Source organism: Phyllobates terribilis, unplaced genomic scaffold (assembly GCF_046119375.1).
Source record: "Phyllobates terribilis strain yellow unplaced genomic scaffold, ASM4611937v1 Scaffold_2__4_contigs__length_985480577, whole genome shotgun sequence".
NCBI classification, from domain to species: Eukaryota; Metazoa; Chordata; class Amphibia; order Anura; family Dendrobatidae; genus Phyllobates; species Phyllobates terribilis.
The window spans coordinates 757720584-757734561 of record NW_027362762.1 but is presented as its reverse complement, the minus strand read 5'-3'; the positions used below and the strand labels follow the sequence as shown (position 1 = coordinate 757734561).

The following is a 13978-nucleotide window of genomic DNA, read 5'->3' as shown; positions in this document are numbered from 1 at the left end:
ACATGGAAAAGTGACAAGTACATATAGTCATGCGAAAAGAAAATAGGTGTAGGAGTAAAAGGAGGGGGAGACACAGATATAAGCATGTCATGCCCTTTTAAAACCAAAAAAGTGTGAAGCCGACACGGCCAGTCCGTTCCTGCCCGTGCGACCTCCGTGTCGCCGGGTTTGTGCCAGAGCTGCGGTGGACCCTGATGGCCAGCCCCCCTCTCCCAATACTGTTGCCTGTCCTCTGGTGGGTCGAGCGAGCCCCCCTGTGGTGGAGGCAGGTCTAAGCTCTTTCATTTAAATTGTCTCTCTAATTTGAATGAATACACTTTAAATCCTTTTACAAGGATCTATTGGAGGGCAAGTCTCATGCCAGCAGCTGCGTAATTCCAGCTCCAGTAGTGTCCACTAAAGCTGCTGCAGTTAAAAAGCTTTCATAAGGATTGAGCTCGGCGGTCCACCGCAAGGCGTCCTACCGCCAGTCCCAGCCCCTATGCCTTGGGGTGTCTCCCCGATGCTCTTCACTGAGTGTCCCGGGGGCCCGAACCATTTCCTTTGAAAAAATTAAGTGTCCAAACTACAGGTGGTGTAGCTTGCTTAACAGATGGGATAATCCGCTGACTAGCAGACACTGCTACTAGGCACAAAGTATTTCCTGGGCTAGATGCAGTTAAAAATTTGTAATTAGATACTCTCGTTGGATGCTGAGAAAGCACTCCATGGAGTCTCCTGGCACGCCATATATTATTCCCTTAAAAAGCTTGGGGTAGGGGTCTAGGGGACCCTTTTATAGGCAAAATCAAGGCCTTGTATCGCAATACGTCACCTAGGCTGAAGATAAATGGAACATTTTCATCACCTTTCATAATCACCAATGGGACAAGGCAGGGATGTCCTCTGTCCCCTCTCTTATACATCCTAGTGACGGAGCACCTGCTCTCATCAATTCGCCATAACCCCAATATTAGGTGGATTGAGGAGGGAAGCACCGAGTACAAGTGCTCTGCATTTGCTGATGATGTCCTAGTATATATCACTCAATCACATATATACATCCCTGCTGTTATGGCTGAAATAGATCACTTTGTTACATGGTCAAATTTTAAAATCAATGCAGCGAAGTCTGAGTCCCTTTATGTCCCCCTCCCCAAATCCATACAGGATTCCATCCAGTCCAACTTTCCCTTTGCCTGGCCCTCACAGGGTATCAAATACTTAGGAATTCCTATTTATAGAGACCTCTCCCGTCTATGTTATCTTAATTTTGGGCCCTTTATTGAACAACTCCATACAGACCACGGTTGGCAAGTTAGAACTGTAAGATTCACTACGTGAACCACTGGTGTTTTGTGGAAAAACACATGTACACTGTGTTCCAAATTATTATGCAAAAAGTGTTTAGGAGTGAAAAGGTAAGAATTTTTTTGTTTGTCAGTTAAACTCATTGATGGTGATGTGTGTCAGGGCTCTTTATATCACTGTAAGCAATTGCAGACACCTGTGCTAATTAGTTTGGCAGGTGTGTCCAATGAAAGGCAAGACTACTTAAGAAGGCTGTCCCACATTATTAAGCAGCCTACATAATCTGCAAAAATGGGAAAGAAAAAGGATGTATCGGCTGCTGAGAAGCAACAAATTGTGGAGTGTTTAGGTCAAGGCATGACTACAATCAACATTGCCAAGACACTTCATCCTGATCATCGCACAATCAAGAAGTATGTAGCTGATTCACAGTACACATGTGTGCGTGCTGATAAGGGAAAATTGAGGACTCTTTCCTCCAGGCAATTACGTCAGGTTAAAAGAGCAGTGGCAAAAAAGCCTTGTCATAGCAGCAGACAAGTTTTTGAAGCAGCTGGTGCCTCCGACGTCCCCCGAACAACAAGATGCAGAGTCCTTCAGAGATTTGCAGCTGTGCGTAACCCATCCTGTCGACCTCCTCTATCCACTGCACACAAGCAGAAACGGCTCCAGTGGGCCAAACAATACATGAAGACTGACTTCAAAACTGTTTTGTCCACCGATGAGTGCCGTGCAACGCTCGATGGTCCAGATGGATGGAGTGGAGGATGGCTGGATGATGGACACCCCACGCAAACACGGCTACAGCGCCAACAAGGAGGAGGTGGAGTAATGTTTTGGGCTGGAATCATGGGGAGAGAGATTGTCGGCCCCTTTAGGATCCCTGAAGGGGTAAAGATGAACTCCATAATGTATGTGGAGTTTCTCAAACAGCACTTCCTGCCATGGTTCAAGAAGAAGAACCGTGTATTCCGCAGCAAGATCATTTTCATGCATGAAAATGCACCGTCTCATGCTGCACATAACACATCTGCATCTCTGGCTGATATGGGCATAAAAGGGGACAAACTTATGGTGTGACCCCCATGCTCCCCTGACCTCAACCTCATTCAGAACCTCTGGAGCATCATCAAAAGGAGTGTCTATGATGGCGGGAGGCAGTTCACATCTAAGCAACAGCTCTGGGAGGGTATTCTGTCCTCATGCAAAACAATTGAAACCATCCAAAACCTGACAAATTCAATGGATGAGAGAGTTCAGAAGCTCCTTTCGTACAAGGGGTCCTATGTGCAAATGTAACATCACCTAGAATAAAGTTTTGAGTTGAAAACTGTTTGATTTCAGTTTGTAATAACCTGCTAATGCTTATAATTTCAAAAATGACCATTTTTTTGTTCTTTATTAAAATGAAAATGTTGATCGAAGAGTGTGGGGGATCTAAGAGTGTGGCAACCCAGTAGTCAGGATTACTTCGAATTCTGACAATCTGAGGGTCATGTTGCAGGTAGTGCAGCAAGAAGGCACTCATGTGTCTTGCGCATCTAGTAGACCCAAAATTATATTCCGGGCTAGAAGCAGCTAAAAATTATTATTAATTTGAAAGCTGGTGGAGCTTAGTATAGATGGCCTAATAGAATCAGTACTGCAAACTGCTACAAAGCCCAAATTATTTTCCAGCCAAGATACAGATAAACATGATTAGTAATTTTAAAGCTTAAAACGGTTGGTGAGGTGATTTTAACAAATCATCAAGCTTTTACTCTCCCCAGGATGACACAGGGGTAGAAAAGTCGTTTCGGATCCATGATTTGTTCATCTTTATAAACGTGAGTCTGTCTACATTATCAGTGGAGAGCCGCGTGCACTTATCTGTCAGCACACCACCAGCAGCGCTGAACACACGTTCAGACAGAACGCTGGCTGGGGGGCATGACAAGATCTCCAAGGCGTAAGTGGCGAGCTCTGGCCATTTATCCAGATTGGAAGCCCAAAAAGAGCAAGGGTCCAGTGACACAGTCATGGCTTCAATGTTTACTTGGAGATACTCCTGTACCATTGTCTCTAGGCGTTGACTATGTGTCAGACTTCTTGTCTCCTGTGGCCTTGCAAAGAATGGGCTAAAAAAGTGGTGAAATGATTCCGCAAAATTGATGTTACCAGCAGATACTGTGCTTCTGTTACGGTTTGAGTGCTGAACACTCGACGGTCCCACGGTTGGCAAGTTGGAACTGTGAGATTCATTACGTGCACCACTGGTGTTTTGTGGAAAAGCACATGTAAGATTCTGCAACAGTCTCTGCTGATACTCCTGCATGTGTGCATCCCTTTCTATGGCAGGAATAATTTCTGCAAATTTAATTTTGTACCGGGGATCTAACAGCGTGGCAACCCAGTAGTCAGGATTATTTCTAATTCTCACAATTCGAGGGTCATGTTGCAGGTAGTGCAGCAAGAAGGTACTCATGTGTCTTGCGCATCCAGGAGCACCAAGTCCCTGTTGTGTTGGTGGCGAGGTAACAATCATGCTTCCTTCCTCTGTCCTCTCCCCCCAACCTCGCACAACAGAAATGTGATAAAGGTCTCCCTCATCTGATGAGTCTTCCATCAGTTCGTCCTCCACTTCTTCCTGGGCTCCTGCACCTTCCTCACTAGTTTGGCTGCTACCATGCACCCTGGTAAAACCATCTCCCCCACCCTCACATGCCTGCCACCTTGGTGCTGCCGACCGACTGGACCTTGCAGATGTTAGCCCTTCCGCATACAACTCCTCCTCCTCTACTTCCTCCACCTCCTCTTGTGCCACCACCTGACTCCGAATTCTGTTTAACATGTGCTCCAGCATGTAAATCACCGGAATAGTCATGCTGATAATGGCATCGTCAGCACTAAACATCTTCTTCGCCATTTCAAAACTGTGCAGAAGGGTGCATAGGTCCCTGATCTGAGACCACTCCTCCAGCGTGATTTGCCCCACCTCTGGATCTCATTGGCCCAGGCTATACGTCAGAACGTATTGCACCAGGGCTTGTCGGTGCTGCCACAGTCGCTGCAACATGTGCAGAGTTGAATTCCACCGGGTAGGCACATCGCATTTTAGCCGGTGAAGTGGCAGGCCCAACGACTTCTGTAGAGATGTAAGTCGCTGAGCTGCGGGATGCGAATGGCGGAAGTGAGCACACAGCGACAGTGCCCTCTGCAGAAGGCCATCTAGTCTGGGATAGTGGGCTAAAAATTGCTGGACAACCAGGTTAAACACGTGAGCCATACAAGGCACGTGTGTGACATTGCCCCGGCGACAGGCCGAACCCAGGTTTGCAGCATTGTCGCACACGGCCTTCCCTGGTTTCAGGTCCAGTGGAGACAACCATTCATGAAATTGGTTCTCCAGAGCTGACCACAACTCCTCAGCTGTGTGACTCACATTTCCTAGACATTTCAAAGTAAAAACCGCCTGATGACGTTGAGCCCTGCTGCCAGCATAGTAAGGAGGTGTGCAGGATCCCTTCTGCGCAGTTAGAAAGCTTGCGGCATGACCAGACAGGCTTTGAATGCAGGTGGAGGACCGAGAGGAGGTTGAGGAGGCAGAAGCAGTGGAGGAACTTTGAGATAAAGAGGATTGACGCACAACTCGTGGGGACGGCAAGACTTGGACAGCAACCCCTTGTCCTGCTGTCACCATAGTTACCCAGTGCCCAGTCAGCGACATGTAACGCCCCTGTCCATGCCTACTCGTCCAAGTGTCTGTGGTGAAATGCACCCTGTCACACACAGAGTTTCTCAAAGAAGCGGTGATGTTGTGTGCGACATGCTGGTGGAGCGCAGGCACACCTTTCTTTGAGAAGTAGTGCCGACTGGTCATCTGGTACTGGGGCACTGCGACGGACATAAGGTCTCGAAAATCCTCTGAGTCCACCCGGCAGAAAGGCAGAATTTCTGTAGCCAAGAGCTTGCAGATGGTGAAATTCAACCTCTTAGCTTTCTCATGGCTAGGAGGAAATGGTCTTTTACTTGTCCACATCTGAGGGACCGAGGGCTGGCTGTTGTGCATAGACGGGGTTGAGAAGGGTGTGCCCGACAAACTGCTGGTCTGTGAGAAAGATGCAGGCGGACATGTTAGGTTGCCTTGATCCAAAGGTGGTGCTATCGATGTCGGACAGCGCTGAACACCAGCTGGTGTTTCCACCTCCAAAGAAAATGATGACCTGCCAATCACGCTGGCTGTTGCGGGTAAAGAGGTGGTAGGTCTGCGTCCCAAAACAGGTGTGACCGCTGTCCCCCCTGTCACAGAGAATGAAGAGGCCGCTGATGCACAAGATGTGGCAGACGGTGGTTGGCCCGGCCGGCTAGGCCGCATTGTAGCACAGTGAGCTTCCCACTGCAACTTATGCTTCATATCCATGTGCCGGTTCATGCATGAAGTACTCAAACTATGTATTTTTTGGGCTCTACTTAGTTTTTGCTGACAAATGTTACAGATAACACGAGTTGGGTCATCTTTATCGATCTGAAAAAATGCCCAGGCTATGCAAGGCTTAGCTCCCATGCGACCTGAAGAGCCACCACGACTTGTGGTCAGAGGCAGAGTTGTGTTTGAGGATGCAGTTGTTGACGTGCTTCCAGTACTACGTCTCTGTCCAGGAAGGCACAACCTGACCTCGTCGTCACTAGCATCCTCCTCCACCTCCTCTGCTGACCTCATCTCTTGGCTGACTGTGGGTTGACAGTAAGTGGGATCTCCAACCTTATCATCATCACCCTGTGTGTTATCACACCCGTCGTCCTCAGAGCCAACCTGTTCCTGCCCTGACAAAAAACTAAAGTTGTCGCTCCAATCAGGTATTTGAGTCTCATCATCGTCTTCCTCATTGTCTCCACCAACAGGAGTTACAGTTTGGGAACGAGGGTCTACATTATGGTCAGAACCTTCTGCGTCTGGTCCTGGATCCGACTCATAAAGATTCTGGGCATAAGTGCAGATCATTTCCTCGTCTGGATTCACAGAAGCTCTGGAGCCGACCTCTGATTCCCAGGTTATAGTATGAGTAAACAGCTCTGCAGACTCAACCATCTGTTCTACCCCATGCTCAGATGGGCAGCTGGAGACTTGGGAGCTGTGAGGAAACAAGTGCGATTGGGGTGACACCTCTGAGGACTGGAGTGTTTGTGATGTTGAAGTTGAGGTGGAGGAGAGCCCACTTAAAGGAGCACTTGATATCCGTTGAAGCACCTGCTGTTTTTGTGCCTCATCTGGAATTTGTAGCGATTGGCGTGGCCGTAAGAAAGGGATCTTATCACTTTGTCCGCTAAAAGAAGTAGACATCTTAGTTTGGCTGGAAGATGGTCTTTCTTCTGCAGATGTTACGGTTGCTTTAACACCTACCCCATGGACACAACCTTTTTTTCCCTTCCCAACACGCCTATTCCCCTTTCCACCAGCAGCAGGCCTTTTTCCACTCATTTTGGTGGTTAACTAATTCACATCTCTGGAGTTGTTTTCACATAAAACAATGGATGGGAACCGAGCAGAGCTGAGTGGCCAAACTGTGGTATTAGCCCAAAAGTATTGGCTGGGTTAGATGCAGATAAAAATTATATTGAATTTGCAACCTGGTGGAGGTTAGTATAGATGGACTAATAGAACAAGTCCCACACACTGCTAGAAGCCAAAATATATTTTCAAAGCTAGATGCAGAAAAAAATTATATTGAATTTGCAACCTGGTGGAGGTTAGTATAGATGGACTAATAGAACAAGTCCCACACACTGCTAGAAGCCGAAATATTTTTTCAGAGCTAGATGCAGAAAAAAATTATATTGAACTTGCAACCTGATGGAGGTCGGTATAGATGGACTAATAGAACAAGTCCCACACACTGCTAGAAGCCGAAATATTTTTTCAGAGCTAGATGCAGAAAAAAATTATATTGAATTTGCAGCCTGGTGAAGGTTAGTATAGATGGACTAATAGAACAAGTCCCACACACTGCTAGAAGCCGAAATATTTTTTCAGAGCTAGATGCAGAAAAAAATTATATTGAACTTGCAACCTGATGGAGGTCAGTATAGATGGACTAATAGAACAAGTCCCCCACACTGCTAGATGCCAAAATATTTTTTCAGAGCTAGATGCAGAAAAAAATTATATTGAATTTGCAACCTGATGGAGGTCAGTATAGATGGACTAATAGAACAAGTCCCACACACTGCTAGAAGCCGAAATATTTTTTCAGAGCTAGATGCAGAAAAAAATTATATTGAATTTGCAACCTGGTGGAGGTTAGTATAGATGGACTAATAGAACAAGTCCCACACACTGCTAGAAGCCGAAATATTTTTTCAGAGCTAGATGCAGAAAAAAATTGTATTGAATTTGCAACCTGATGGAGTTCAGTATAGATGGACTAATAGAACAATTCCCACACACTGCTAGAAGCCGAAATATTTTTTCAGAGCTAGATGCAGAAAAAAATTATATTGAATTTGCAACCTGATGGAGTTCAGTATAGATGGACTAATAGAACAATTCCCACACACTGCTAGAAGCCGAAATATTTTTTCAGAGCTAGATGCAGAAAAAAATTATATTGAATTTGCAACCTGATGGAGGTCAATATAGATGGACTAATAGAACAAGTCCCACAAACTGCTAGAACCCTAAATATTTTTTCGGAGCTAGATGCAGAAAAAAATTATATTGAATTTGCAACCTGATGGAGGTCAGTATAGATGGACTAATAGAACAAGTCCCACACACTGCTACAAGCCGAAATATTTTTTCAGAGATAGATGCAGAAAAAAATTATATTGAATTTGCAACCTGATGAAGGTTAGTATAGATGGACTAATAGAACATGTCCCACACACTGCTAGAAGCCTAAATATTTTTTCAGAGCTAGATGCAGAAAAAAATTATATTGAATTTGCAACCTGGTGGAGGTTAGTATAGATGGACTAATAGAACAAGTCCCACACACTGCTAGAAGCCGAAATATTTTTTCAGAGCTAGATGCAGAAAAAAATTATATTGAATTTGCAACCTGATGGAGGTCAATATAGATGGACTAATAGAACAAGTCCCACAAACTGCTAGAACCCAAAATATTTTTTCAGAGCTAGATGCAGAAAAAAATTATATTGAATTTGCAACCTGATGGAGGTTAGTATAGATGGACTAATAGAAAGGTTTTACTTCACTAGGTGCAGTAAAAAAAATTGTATTCTATACACAGGTGGTGTAGCTTGCAACACAGATATGCTACTCCACTGACTAACACACTCTGCAATAGGCCAAAAAGGATTTGCTTTGCTAGAATTATCCAAATGCTGTAAAAAAACCTTGCACAGCACTGGCACAGACCTGCCTGGCAAAAAGTGATAGGAACTGATGTAACCTAGCCCTGAAAAGGACTACAATTACAATTAGTCTTTACTCCCAACCTATCTATTTAAGAGCACAGACCTGCCTGATAAAAGTCGTAGGAAATTATGTAACCTAGTCCTTAAAAGGACTGCAATCACAACTCTTCCCTACTCCCAAGCTATCTGTAGATTTGTGCGAAAATTGACTTGAAATTAACAAAGTATAGCGCACACAGCAACAGCGATGCCATCTAACACGAAGCTGCAGCAGTGAGAAAATGGTGGTGATGGGGAAAATGGCTGGGTCTTATAGGGCAAGGACATGTGACATACACTGCCAATGACACATGCCCTTGCTTGTGTGAAAAAAGCAGTTCGCTCCGTGTGTGCGCTGCTGATAGGCTGACAGATTGCACCTCCCCACTGTAAATGTGGGAAAGAGAAAAAAAAATGGAGATCTTCATTATTTCTGCAGAGATCCATCCCCTGCCCCTCCCCCCACCCCACTGTACACTCAAACTGCGTATTAACATTAATTTTCATCATTACTGAGAAAAAATCCAGTTATGATTTTGGTGCACGAACAGTTATCGAACATAACCTCGAACAGCCGAATTTTTCTCAAATTGTTCGTGTTCGCCGACCGGCTCGAACACCGCCCAAAACAGCTCGAATTTGAGATTGGCGAACAGTTCGAGTCGAACACCGCTCATCTCTGCATTTGACCTCTTCATTGAGTACAAATAATTTATCCCTCAATTGAATAGGAGCTGTGGTTTAGCAGTAATTGTATGCAGCATCTTATCAAATAGATACTAAATACTAGAAATATCATGTATGTGGCATAAATTTGCATTAGAGTATGCAAGTAGAGAGGTGTGTCTTTGGAGGGTATATATCCAGTCCCAGTATATCTGATACTTTGTTGATATTCAACAATCCAAGTTTCTTGATGAGGTCAATGTGCAATAAAAAACTTTTGAATTGCACTTTATATTTATATGGGTCTCAATCAAATCCTGAACAATATTTCATACGGTCCCATATATGTCAGTATTAATCATTGAGCTGCTTTAGGATTATCAAAGTCACTTAGTTGTCTGTTTTACTCATATTAGTGCTCACGATATGACCTTGATACTTACCTACTAGGACATAGCGGATAGACTGCAAGCAAGCACGGTGGACAAGTTGATAATATTTTAACAATAATTAATAAAATGTATATTGTGTGTCTAAATGGGCCTTAAATAGATCTATGGAGAAGATATCATTGATCCATGCTGGGCAACTTGCAAAACCCGATATGGAGCACAACAGAGGGCAGCGGACCTAGGGAAAGGAAGCAAAGTCTGGGATTATCTGGACTGGTGTGTAAAACACACATAGCGTCACACTTGGCTTACTAATCAGAAGAGGCACCAGGATTGCCGACAGGTAGGAGTGGATCCGCAGGGCTCAGGACCTGGGGCCATAGTCTTACAACAAGCTACTGAACCAGGGTCCTGCAAATTATTTTGTTCAACTCTATATATAGCCCTTTGGATCATTGGATTAACAGAAGGGGTTAAAAATAAAAAAACATTATGCTCACTAGTCCTCAGCCTATCTCTCACCCGTCTTGTCACAGCTGCCTGCCCGGTCCTCTGGTCACTCTAAATGAGTCTTCAGATTGTTCTTCAGCCTCTCCCTGGTGTGGACTAGGCTTCATGTCTTCATGTGGAGTGTGAAGCATGTCCTTGACATAAGTGATGTGCATTGTGCCCTACATGTGACAATGAATGTAATCGATTGCATGTGGCATAGTCCGCACCATCATTGACCACATGAACACTGGAGGATCCTGGACGAAGACCAAGTCAAAGTCTGATCTGAGGTGTACGGAAGACTTTGGAGGATCTGGTGAAGGGCAAGCCTAGGATAGGTGAGTATAATCTTTTATTATTTTTTAACTTCTTTTCTAGCCCTCCTTTCATTATGTTTGGTGGTCTGCACTGAGGCCAGAGCATTATAAATGTCTTAAGATCAATTTTTATTTGGACAAATTAATCTGCTGGTCGATTCGAGTGAATCTACCAGAAAAGAGATTAGTTTGTCTTTAATTAGCAGCATAAATTATTTACAACTTTGTTCTCATATACTTGAGAAGGCTACAGTCCTCTTGATTCCTCAATACTGAGCACCAAGAACTCAATCTACTTAAAGAAAAAAAATATTGGCTCCTTGTTACTACTGCTAGGGGGCAGATGTGTATAATGTTTCAATGGACCTGACCTGGAGCTGACTTTGAAATTGATGTTCTCCAATGATACATACTTGCTCCAAAATAAGAGTGAATACTCATTATACCTATTGTCACATAATGTTACAAAAATAAAGTTATGGAAAGATCATTCATTTAATTGAACCTTTTTGCCAACATCTCTGAAAATCATGGAGATGGATCTGTTCTACATTTCCTCAATCAGTTCTCTGTGTCAAAAGCTCTTTTTACTAATTGCTAAATATATTAAATTCCAAGCATAACTTTCACCTCACGTCTTAGTTAAAGCATTGTCCAAACTCAACTTATATAACCTTACATCTGTACAATAATCCAGATCTGGGTTTTACAGAAAATGCATTATTCTGTAATTTGTAAAGGGAAATCACAGTATTCAATCTTTCTTCTTAACCCGTTCCCGACCGCCCACTGTACATAAACGTCGGCGCTGCACAGAGCCCAGGCAGCGTTTAAAAACGGTGGGTGGTCCCGCAGCGCTCAGGACCCCCAGCGATAGCTCTGACATGTGGCATCATGGGGACCTGATTGGATCAGGTCCCCATGATGTTAACCTGTTCCTATCTTCTAGATGCCGCGATCCATAGCGATCGCGGCATTTAAAAGATAGTGACAGCCGGTGGTCAGCGATCGGGACCCCCCACATACCTGCCAGCGGTGGGGATCCCGGTGCTGTGACCTCTGACATCATCGAGACCTGATTGGCTCAGGTCTCGATGATGTCAGCGTCACACCAGCCAATCAGAGAGATCACCAGGGAAGTTTGTTTTAGCAACAAACTTTCCCGGGCGATCTGCCTGATAAATACACTGTTTCTCCTCCGATCTCAGTGAGAGAGCAGAGGAGAAACACTGTGACAAGAGCTGTCAGCCTTGCCACAGTAAAAGTGAAAAAAATAAAATAAAAAAGAAAGTAAGAGTTAGGGTTAGTCAGTCCTGTCAGATCAGTCAGTCAGTCCTGTCAGATCAGTCAGTCAGTCTTGTCAGATCAGTCAGTCAGTCCTGTCAGTCCTGTCAGTCCTGTCAGATCTGTCAGTCAGTCAGTCCTGTCACATCTGTCAGTCAGTCAGTCCTGTCACATCTGTCAGTCAGTCAGTCCTGTCAGATCTGTCAGTCAGTCAGTCCTGTCAGATCTGTCAGTCAGTCAGTCCTGTCAGATCAGTCAGTCCTGTCAGATCAGTCAGTCCTGTCAGATCAGTCAGTCAGTCCTGTCAGTCCTGTCAGATCTGTCAGTCAGTCAGTCCTGTCACATCTGTCAGTCAGTCAGTCCTGTCACATCTGTCAGTCAGTCAGTCCTGTCACATCTGTCAGTCAGTCAGTCCTGTCACATCTGTCAGTCAGTCAGTCCTGTCAGATCTGTCAGTCAGTCAGTCCTGTCAGATCTGTCAGTCAGTCAGTCCTGTCAGATCAGTCAGTCCTGTCAGATCAGTCCAGTCAGTCAGTCCTGTCAGATCTGTCAGTCAGTCAGTCCTGTCAGATCTGTCAGTCAGTCAGTCCTGTCAGATCAGTCAGTCCTGTCAGATCAGTCCAGTCAGTCCTGTCAGATCAGTCAGTCAGTCCTGTCAGATCAGTCAGATCAGTCAGTCCTGTCAGGTCAGTCAGTCCGGTCAGATCAGTCCGGTCAGTCCAGTCCGGTCAGTCCAGTCAAAAAATATAAAAATAAAATGGCCCGTCAGACTTATACCGCAGAAGAGGTGTATGCCCTGCTATGTTCTGACACTGATGACAGTGCAATCTCAGATGGAGATATGGATTTTGAGGGCATTAGTAGCGGCGACACTGAGAGCTCAGAAATGAGCAGTAATTCTGTTCCATCCTCAAGCCCAAAAACCAGTACAGCAATAGGGGCAAATAGCGCTACTGGAGAAACGTCTCCAAATTAGGGAACACTGCCCAGTACAAGCGCTGTCCCTGCTACTAGTGAATTGGCGCACGCCAGTGTACAAGGGGCTTTGCCACATGATCTAGCATTTCCCAGATGGGAGGCTTCGGATTCGGCTGCTCCATTCAGCCCTGATTTCAACGCCACTCCTGGTATAAATGTGGAGGTGGAAGATTTTGGACCAATTCATTTTTTTAATTTGTTTTTTACAGACAGCTTGCTAGAGCATATTGTCGTGCAAACAAATTTATATGCATCCCAATTCATAAGCCAGAATCCCCCATGTTACTATGCTAGGGCAAATTTATGGACACCAACTAATGTCCCGGAAATAAAAAAAATTTTAGGACTTACATTTGCCATGGGGATTGATAAAAAACCAAGCATTCGATCGTACTGGTCCAACCACCCTGTTCAAGCCACCCCTATGTTTTCAGTCGTTCTGCCTAGGACCCGTTATGAAATGCTCATGCGGTTTTGGCATTTTAACGACAACAGTCAATGCCTGCCCAGAAATGCCCCAGAACATGACAGGTTATATAAAATTAGACCCATCATTGAAAATTTGACAGAAAAATTCTTAAGCCTCTACACCCCAACACAATATATTTCTATAGATGAGTCCCTTGTAAAATTCAAAGGAAGACTGCACATCAAGCAATTTATCCCATCTAAAAGGGCAAGGTTTGGAATAAAGCTCTATAAAATGTGCGAAAGTTCAACCGGATACACATCCGCTTTTCGCATATATGAGGGGAAAGATAGCCAACTAAACCCACCAGGATGCCCTACTTATCTGGGGACATCTGGAAAAATTGTTTGGGAGCTGATAAGTCCATTTTTTCAAAAAGGCTACAATCTATATGTGGACAATTATTACACCAGCATACCCCTATTTAAAAGTCTGGTTGAACACAACATCGGGGCTTGTGGGACCATCCGTAAAAAACGTCAGGGGTTTCCACAACCATTGGTCAACCAAAAGTTTCAAAAAGGGCAGTCAGGGGCTGTATGCAACGGAGAGCTGCTTGCCCTGAAATATAGGGATAAGAGGGATATTTTTGTCCTCAGCTCGATCCACACAGATGCCACAAGGGCCACTGTAGAACTAGGATCCACCACTCCGAAGCAAAAACCTGTGTCAGTTATTGACTACAACAAACACAT

The 13978-nt window shown here is 44.6% G+C and overlaps 1 long non-coding RNA gene across 1 annotated transcript in view; it reads right to left on the bottom strand.

Annotated features, from left to right (window-relative positions):
- The window catches only part of LOC141252967 (uncharacterized), a 30865-nt gene that overhangs the window by 3727 nt on the left and 13160 nt on the right, over nucleotides 1-13978 (bottom strand). The window lies entirely within an intron of this gene.